Source organism: Takifugu rubripes, chromosome 22 (genome assembly GCF_901000725.2).
Source record: "Takifugu rubripes chromosome 22, fTakRub1.2, whole genome shotgun sequence".
NCBI classification, from domain to species: Eukaryota; Metazoa; Chordata; class Actinopteri; order Tetraodontiformes; family Tetraodontidae; genus Takifugu; species Takifugu rubripes.
In genome coordinates, this window is record NC_042306.1 from 11,908,776 (window position 1) to 11,918,404 (window position 9,629).

General features: G+C 50.4%; 1 long non-coding RNA gene across 1 annotated transcript; it reads right to left on the reverse strand.

The window, feature by feature from the left end:
- Positions 1-839: 839 nt before the first annotated feature.
- Positions 840-5,285, reverse strand: LOC115248028 (uncharacterized). Its single transcript, XR_003887055.1, has 3 exons — positions 4,953-5,285; positions 4,762-4,836; positions 840-995 (listed from the first exon to the last, which is right to left on the reverse strand). It is a non-coding gene; the product is annotated as an uncharacterized lncRNA (long non-coding RNA).
- Positions 5,286-9,629: the final 4,344 nt, after the last annotated feature.

Genomic DNA, 9,629 nt, shown 5'->3' on the forward strand with positions numbered 1-9,629 from the left:
CTAAGTGCGCCTTTGTCTTCATCTCAGTCGTGCACAAGGCCGAAACATCGTAGCGGTGAGGAAGAATTAACCGTCTCGTTGAAACTCTCCCGCCCTTCAGCTTCCTTTCTCCCTCCTCTCTTCCCAAACATTCGTGGGCATTGTGACGCTAACAGCCTGCTAATGTGGAGGCGTTAGCATGGGGTCGGGATCGACCCACAGTGGGAAAACTTCGGGGGGAATCCTCTTGATTTAGCGCGTCGTGTTTAGATTCACAGAGTCTTGGAGCAGATTTCTCCGATTTTCGGGAACAAGCAGCAGATTGCGGCTGACGCAACCTGGAGAAAACACAATGGGAGACGAAGAAGGTGTTCCAAGGACTCCATCCCACAATAGTAGCCAATCCCAGAAGGCTGTTTTTCCCACTTTAATGATCTCGCGTCACTTGTGTGTGTTGGTTTATCTTTCTCTTCAAAGCCAGATGAATAATTTATGCATATAGCCTTATAACACCCTACTACTGTTGCTGTGCACCATATATATACACATATATACACACACACACACACACACACACACACACATACACGCACACACACACCAGACGAGGAGTTTCAGTGGAGAAATTAATCAAAAAGGAGATGAGCTGCTTCCTTTGACATGTAAATGAAGGTGTCTCACAGGAGTTGAGGACAGGATGGCTCATGCTCTCTTCCTCCTCCTCCTCCTCCTCTTCCTCCTCCTCCTCCTCTCTCAGTCTTTCATTTCACGCCGTATGTGTTGGTTCCACGTCGGCAGTGTGACGTCGGCCATGTTTAACGTATATTACATAAGTCCGTACCTGTCATTCGTGGGAGGACACCTGAGATCCTGGAGGTCATAGCGATGATGTCATTAGCACTAGCTTGTTATGTAGTCTCTCTCTCTCTCTCTCTCTCTCTCTGTCTCTCTCTGTCTTCCGTCCATCCGCTGGACGGTCCCCCAGTATGAACCAGGTCTTCCTCCAGGGGTTCTTCCTGTTTATAGAAATTCTTTTACAGCTATGTTTCAGCTTTCCCTTTTTTTTTTTTAACCATGCTTTGAAAAAGTGTCCAACTTGTCAGAAGTTTGCGACTGTAAACTCTGATTTGGCTCTAAAAGGCTGAGATTTGAAAGGGCTGAAAGGATTTTTCGGCGCGGCGGCTTTTATATCTGTTATATCTGTCTATCGGTTTTTCACGCAGGTCTTTCTGAAATGAAGCTTTAATTTCTTCGTTGCTGCTGAGCTCTGCTAGGTCTCGTATGTCCTGTCATGACAGGATGTTAGCTTATTAGCACCGCATCACTGTACTATAGCGCTGTTCAGCACGTTGTAATAACACAGTAATAAATGGCAGACATTGTTAATGAGCACATACATTTAAATGCACATGTAACAGTGTTGCTGATATTTGTGTTATTATCGCGCTGGTATTACTGTGTTGGACTGTGATGTAAAGCGCTAACTGCTAATTAGCGGATCCTGAACGGGTTTGAAGGGATCCACCAGATCCGTTCGCGTGTCTCAGACCTTTCCGTCCTCGTTGCGGCCGCCTGGGCTGCGATCAAACCTCCGCCGGCAGTTTCCTGACCTCTGCGGCTCATTATACTTGTTTTTATTGCAACTCTGCTTTTGCCTAAAATGTCTCCGGGAGCCGAGGAGGAATTTACAGTAATGATGCATTAAAGGTCAAGCTCATCTCGCGTCCTTTTGTTGAGAAAAGACGCTTTCGCTTTTCCATTTTCCGACGTTCCTCGTTAAAAAAAGAACCTCCTAATTTGCAGACCGTCCCGTGCACCTCCTGTACGGACGACATCAGAATAGAAGGACGTTCGTCCTGACACCCAAAAATTGGGTCTAAAACCAACATCGGACGGGGGTCACGAAGCCCCGACACCACGATAACGAGGCTGCATCTCAACACGCCGGCGCTGTTCAAAGGAAGTTTCCAGGATTTACAACCCCTAAAGTTCCAGATGTGTCGTTTAACCCTGCGTGCGTTACCACACTGAGGCGGCGAATCGATGGTTGTTCTTTTCCCTCCGACGACGCCGCGACCTTCAGCCTGACCTGCTGGCTGTCGGGATGATCCGGGAGCGAGAGGACACCGGAGACGAGCGCTAACGGCCACCGCTAAGCCTCTTACTCCACCTCCGACTCTTTCCATTCCTGCCTCGTCCTCTCGTCTATCTTTAAATCTGTGTCTTCACGCTCCCAATCATCCGTTTAAGGAGGCAGATTCCTGGCGAACGCCGCCGCTCCCGCAGGTTGTTTAATAGTCCGCCTGCGTCTGGCCCGTGTATGGAAGCGCTTAGCTCTGAGGGCCGTGGAGCGCCATTAACCTCTCCAACCGCCATTGTTGGTCTGTCACATTTGCTATGTGTGTGTGTGTGTGTGTGTGTGTGTGTGGGATTATGCTGTCCACTGGATGAAGTGTGTCCAATCCCCTGCCTGGAAGAGAGATCAAAAAAAGGAGCGAAACGGGGGACGTGAGGTCGTTACGGCCGGTCCTCGCTTCGTTTGACGTTGGAGGATTAGGATTTTTTTGGCCCGAGGATTAATTTGGAAAACTGGGTTTGTGCTGGGTCGGAGGCTGAACGGAATCACCTGGAATAAAGGACCCGGGATCAGGATTCAGGAAATTACGGAGGGAAGCACATTGTCTCCAACGTGTCGGGAGTATTCCTGTAAATGTGAACGACTGGGCATTTCACGCAGAAATTGTGCTGACATGCTCCCCCAGTCCGACCCCCCCCTCCCCCACCCCCACCCCCCCCCCAACTTTGGTATCAGCTTGTTTACGTAATCCCAGCAGCGTTCCAAACGTCCTGTTTTCATTGAAGGCACTTTTCTATTTTAGAACCGAGCTCAAAGTGGCGACCTGATGCATTCGCCAGTGTTTGGGTGCTTTCGAGCCCATCAGACGACCCCCATCTGCCCCCCCTTCCCCCGACATGTTTGGCATAACAAGTCACAATCTGGACGTGCCTCAGCTGCCCCCCCCCCACTCAACACACCTGCCTGAATTATGATGCGCGCTGACCCCAGAGCAGCCGGCAGGACTCGAACCCCGCTTGGACCAGAAATGAAAGAGTCTGTGAAATGGTCTGTACTGTAGCGCCCCCCCCCCCCCCCCACACACACACACACACACACACGCCGAGGCACAGGTGCAGCACATGTGGCGCTCATGGAAGTCTAATGGGGACACCCTCGCTGGCAGGAGGCTCATTCCAGATCACTGAATCTTCTCTCTGACGCTTCAAAGCTGGCGCGCGACTCCGTGTCGGGGCCGCAGACGCGTCCGCTCGCACCTGCGTTCACCTGCATCTCCCGCATCCTCGTTAATATTTAGAGCGCATTCCACCTGGGCGCCAGCCCAAATCAAAGGATCCCAACACTTCTGAGAGTGGGATCGATGCCCCCGTGTGCTGCACCTGTGTGCAGAAGCTTCGCTGGAATATTTATCGCCCAATTAATCGCTGAGCCCTGGAAATGGGCATAAACAGACCAGCCGCTAGTTGAAAGGCTGAGCTAATCAATTAGCTTACGGCTCTGCGTGGAGCTAACGCACCACCATGAATACAGCGAGAGGCTCGGCGTTGTTTTATTTAGCCGTAGCACTGCTGCATGTAAACATCACCCCTGCATCACAACAGGAGTGGCTGCAGGTGGAGTGAGAGGCGAGAGCCCAGCAGGGGGCCGGCGGAGCTGCCGACAGGCTCCAGACCCGAGTGTGTTCCAAAGCCGTCTGTGGTGAATCTGCTCGTCCCTCCATCTGTTGTTTACGATCCCGTCCACAGTGTGTTTAAGCAGCCCGTATGCTGAGTGCATAAAGCTGCACACGTTCTTCAGACGGACTATCTTATTTCACAGCTCCTTAAGGATGTGTGTGTGTGTGTGTGTGTGTGTGTGTGTGTGTGTGTGTGTGTGTGTGTGTGTGTGTGTGTGTGTGTGTGTGTGCCTCCTGGCTGTTGGGAGTGCTGGAACAGAGCTGACAGAGACTTGGATTACGGGTCAAGAGGCACAGACACCACCATCGATCGTTTTCAACAGCATTGCTGGGAGCTCCGGAGCCTGAGAATGCATCTTCAAGGAGTGTGTGTGTGTGCGCTCGTGTGTGTGTGTGTGTGCGCGCGTGTGTGTGAGGGTAACACGAGGTGGAAGTGGGCCTTACTTGCCTCAAAGTGGAATTAAATTCCTCTGCTGGTTTTAGAACAAATATTCATTCCGAACGCGGCGTCTCGGCAGCTCAGGACCAATTTCTGCACACAAACACTCCGAGGCGCCGGTTTAACGCCGGATCAACGCTGCCCCGGAGCAAACACCCGCGCACTTATCTGAGGATTTTAACTTATCGCACCTAATGACGGGAATTTTATCTGCATATCACAGTCGCGGGAATCTCCAGCCTGAGCTCATTAGGACGATCTTCCTAATCTGTGTCAACAAGTTTTATCTTCCCTCTAAATAATGTTGATTAGGCCTCATTAAGGCCGACGGTCTCCCTGGAAATAGGGAGGAATTCAACAGAATTCCAAAAGGGAGCTCCGACCGGAGCCCGCCGCTGGGCTTTAGGTCCCCACGGACACACGTGTCGCGTCGGATCGAGCGTTGACTTAAAAAATATCACACAAAAGCAACAAGCTCAGCCGAGCCTGACGGGTCCAGGTTGGTCTCAGCTTTGGTGGTAAATGCGGGAAAATTAGCAGCTAACGAGCATCTCGACACGGGTAACATTTGATGAGCGGGTGCCTTCTTACCGGGTCCCCGCCCGCGTCCCTCAGACGGCGCCGCGCCGCCCCTGCTGCAGATCCAGTGGAAGATTCCCACCTCGGCTGGGGACGACCGACATTAACGGAGACACCAACATGTAATTAAAGAAACGGAGTCTCCGATTAATGTCAAGCACGGACGTGTAATTTAAAACATTACGAGTCAAAGAGTTACGCACAGATTAATGTGCAGAGATACGGATCAGAGATCAGCTGCCTCATGGTTATTTACGATCCACGTCGGAGTCCGGGTTCTCGTTAGCATCTGGCTCTCCTCCTCGCTCCATGCTAACCTCATCACCTTGGTGAAGCGCTGCTATTTTCATCTCCCGCCCTATACGACGGGTCTATAGCGCGGTATAATAACAGAGAAGGGCTGCTGAGTTGGAAGGGCGCCATGGAAACGGCCCCTTTAGGTCCTTGTGGATGCGTGTGATTAATACTCGTGTGTTTAAAAGGGCTGAGTGGAGATCTGTGGTTGGACACGAACGGGTTAGCATCAGAACCGTGGCCGCCAGGTCAACGTCGGGACATGGTCACAATGGTGGGGCCCATTGGTTTCAGATGTTTCTCCTCATAAATACTTCCTGTTTCGCTCACTCCATCCTCTCATTTCCTGTTTACAGTGGATCCCCCTTTTTTTATGGCGAAAAATCGAGGAGCGACGCGTCAGTTTGAAGTGCACTCGAGGCGTCGGCACCGCGGAGATTTGCCCCATTTTCCCCTCTTGAACGTGTCAGTGTTGGTGTTTTGCTTGTTTCTTCCTGATCTGAACAGAATTCCTCATCCCATGAACGACCAAAACACGTGTTCATCCCGGAGGTGAAGCAAGTCTGAAACAGAGACACCAGGATCCACGTGAGCTCTAAGAGTCCTGCGAGCTCCTGATTGGAGCAGCGGGCGACTCGGACGCGACCCAGTAAATCAGGCGCAACAGCGGAACGCCGGTTGTTTGACTGAGAGGGAGAAGCGGTGAGAATTAAATCCATCGGCACTGTCTGACGGAGCTGCAGGAACATGTTCCACAAAAAGAGAAAAAACGGTCGTTTCAAGGACAAGCTCACATTTTAGCGAGCGCGAGTCAAGGTCGCGCCATTTTCAGCCAAAGCTTAAAATCTAGACGTACCTTGATCCACCCAGGTGAGCATCAAACAGACCCCGAGCGCCGCCGCGGACGCTAACGGTCTCATTTCTAACGTTCAACTCCAGTAAAACGTCTGGTTCGACGCTCCATTTGCATTTCTCTTAGTTCCGTAACTCATACGTGTGATGTAGCGGAACGTCATTGATTAAATGTCAGTATTCTCCATTAGACGTGCAAGCTCAGCAATTAGTGTCAAACGCCTTCCTTCATCAGAAAACAGGGTTGTTGGTTCTAATTCCACATGACCACGAATGGAAGGGGCCTTGCTTATTATCTGCAACATGCAGATTTTTAAAGAAATATAATTCTAATCCAGATCTAAATCCGATGCGAAGCGAGAAACTCTTCGTAGACTCTTGCAGACTGAAGGCTGTTGTATGTTTGGGGTTTTTTAAAGTTTGCGAAGGCAGCTAATGAGTCCCAGCCAGGCTCCATTCAGTGGAAAAAACAAATCCTGACACAAAATCATTAGCAGCCACAGGCGGAGGTCTGAAGTGGTCTGTAGCTGCTGCTCTTCAGTCGCCGCGCTAAATGCTACACTTACACCTCAGGTACGCACAAGTGCTTTCCGAGTCTCCAGTGTCATCTACATTTTTATTGATTGTCAGCTAAAATGGACTTCTTGGCTCCAGAATAGAAGAAAGCACAAAAGATCCGTGTTTGAAAGGCACGAGCCCTTTTTCGGAACGCCGCTAACGTCGCGTCGTTATACGTTCCGTCTGGGAGGCGACGTAGCGACATAACGGTGGGTTTCTTATCTCGATCCTGTCAAAACGGATGAAAGTGAAAGGAATCAGAAACATGAAAGCAGCGTAATAACATCAAAGAACGACTATAACGTCCGATGATGGAGACGGTTTTGGAAACATGTGGAAAACCCCCTCCCCCGCAGAGGTTCATTCCCGCGCCGCGCCGCTAACGCCATGCTAACACCTGCTGCTCGTCTTTCTGACTGGCAGATGGCAAAGGTAAGAACGCTGCCCGAATATGAATAGAACCTTTCCTGTCTCACATTTGGGGCGTGCAGGGTCTGATTGGTGGATGTTCGGAGGACCCGGCGTCCATTAAATCATTTAAGTAATTACAGTCTGATATTACTTAGACGGACATCACGCTGACGGATGTGAAAGCAATAAAACTATTTATTACTCTGATCACACAGAGCTGATTAAAGCCTGCGCGCTCGCCTCTTTAATTTAATGGGCAGCGATCCGTTTTTTTCCCCCAACAGTTTTTGGTTTTGTTCTCATTTCCACAGCTAACCTCTGATAGAGAAGGATGCTAGAAGGATAAATGAAAGGGTGAATGTAATAGAAGGCGGCATCTGAGGAGCGCAGAAATGCCACATTTCAGCCTTTCAGGCAGAAAACATGTGTTTTATGGGGTTTATGGGGTTATTGCGGCGCATATAAATGTGTTTTGACCAGATTTGAGCAACAACACGGTTTAAAATATGCACGTTAGCGCAGCTGCTAACTCACCTCTGTGTTCTCTGCAGCTGGTTGGGAATAAACGTGGTTTCAACTGCAATTTACCATCAAAGGCTGTAAAGCATTTTCTCAAAAAAATAAATAAAGCAACTTCCTGTTATTTTATATATATATATATATATTTCCTCTCGTCCCAAAAGTGTTAGCTTCTCTCAAACCTGCGCGAGTGTAAAACATTAACGCGGGTCTGTAAATTTTATGACCATCTGCCGTTTCAGAGGGGTATAAAACATGGAAGGAGCCCTCATCCATACAAACATCCTCATCAGGTATTCCTCTAATGCAGGATTAGGAGTTAGCGTTCCACATCCTCAGGTAAAATCCACCGTTAGCGTCTCACATCTCTGATGCTAATTTACTTACTGATCTGCTATTACCTCCACGGCGGCTGCGATTGGTCACAGGCCAAAACCAAACGCTGCTGCTCTTCCTTTTGACCGACTTTCTGCCTAAACGGTAAAAGTTTTTCAGGCGTTGAGGTGATGGATGCAGTCATCAGCAAAACCCCGCCTCCATCGAGCGCCATTATACGGCAAACACATTTGGGATGATGTCACTTCCGGGCAGTGAGGGGGGAACGCTGTCGTATTAATCAGCGCTCGGTGGCGGCGGCCCGGGCGAAGGTCGGACGGTTTCGGGGGCACCGAAGTGGGTGGGCCGCCGTCGATCAGCGCCGAAGAAGCCTTGATGGATGGAGGATGATGAGGAGAAACAAGGTCCCGCGGCAGGCGCGCTCAATGACACGCCGCCGCGTGGCCGTGTTGACACGCCGGAAGGTAAAGTTGCTCCCAGATGACGGATGACGCGGCGGCGCCGAAGGGCACCGCTGACATCGCTGGTGGAGCGGAACATCCATCATCCTCTCGCGCAGCGAAAACCCCGACGCCGATTTTTGAATATCACGACTTAATCAATTTCAGTTTGAGCCGGGACAGAATCCCAGGTCGGTCGGAACGTCTTGGTCTCATCTTGTGAAACCCACAAATCCAAATGAAAAGTTCCGCTCCGGCTAAACGGGATCGTCGCCGAAGCACATCTCAAATTGGCATAATCCCACAACCCCTATTCAGGAAACGCACCCCCCTTAATGCGATATTACGCCCCCTCTCAAACAATCCCGCATCGTGGCGAGGGAGAGGAGGGCGGCGAGCTCTTCCGAAACATTGGGAAGAAATGCAACTTTTCCCGTCAGCAATTACGCAGCTTTTCATAGTTTCGGGGCATCAAAAGCAACGCACATCAAAGCAAACAGACTGATCAAAGCAAGCACTGCAGGTCATTTAAGTGTGTTTAGCATCATTTCCCATAATGCACTGCAGGGAAGTGCAGGTGACGTGATGGACAGATGTGGGCGGACAGACGGGGGGAGGGGGGGACACGTTTAATTTACACCTGCAGTAAAGGTCGCTCAGCTGCTCGCTCTGCTCGTGACGGCCGCACGTGTCGGGAACGCCGCCGCTACGAGGAAGGCTTTGATTTACAGTTTAGCAGTGGCAGCGGAGCTGCTAAAAATGTTGCCCGTCAGGACGAAGGTTGAGCCCTTCGCGCGCCAAAACCGGTCTTGACTGAGCCGCCGCACCATCGGAGAGGAGGAGCGCCGACACGGCGGACCTCAGACCGGGAACAAAGCGATGTAGAAGCTAGAGATGTGGGGAAACAGGCAGGAAGATAGCCAGTTAAGCTAGGTCAGGTGTTCAATCCAGTGCTTTGAAGACCATCATCCAGGTTTTCTGTCCTACCAGGTAGACACCTGCTTTCATCTGGGATCCGTATTCCTACGTGGTGGGAGGGAAAACCAGGATTACGTCCCTTGTAGGACTGGGTTCGACAACCTCTGATTGAGTACATTTAACACACCCGAGTCTGGCTGCGTTTATAGTGATTATAAATGTCCCCAGTTAGCATTAGCTTGTTCCACTTCATCCAAAACAACTGCCTGAGAGAAATAAATGGGGTTTACGGTTGTAAAACGCTGCTCATCTCCATCTTATGGCTTAATTTGATATTTTTCCACCTTAAATCAGATGTACACAGCCAGGAAGGCTCCAGCGTAATTGAAAGATCCTCGTCGGCTGTGACAGAAGGAAACAATGGAACGTCTGACAGATTGTCGGTGCAGATGACACAGCCACAGTTGGGTGGAAGCGGAGCAGTGTCATCCAGGCAAATATTTTTAATGAGCAGAAACCCGAGCGCGTTGGAGAGGTGACTGAACGCGGCGC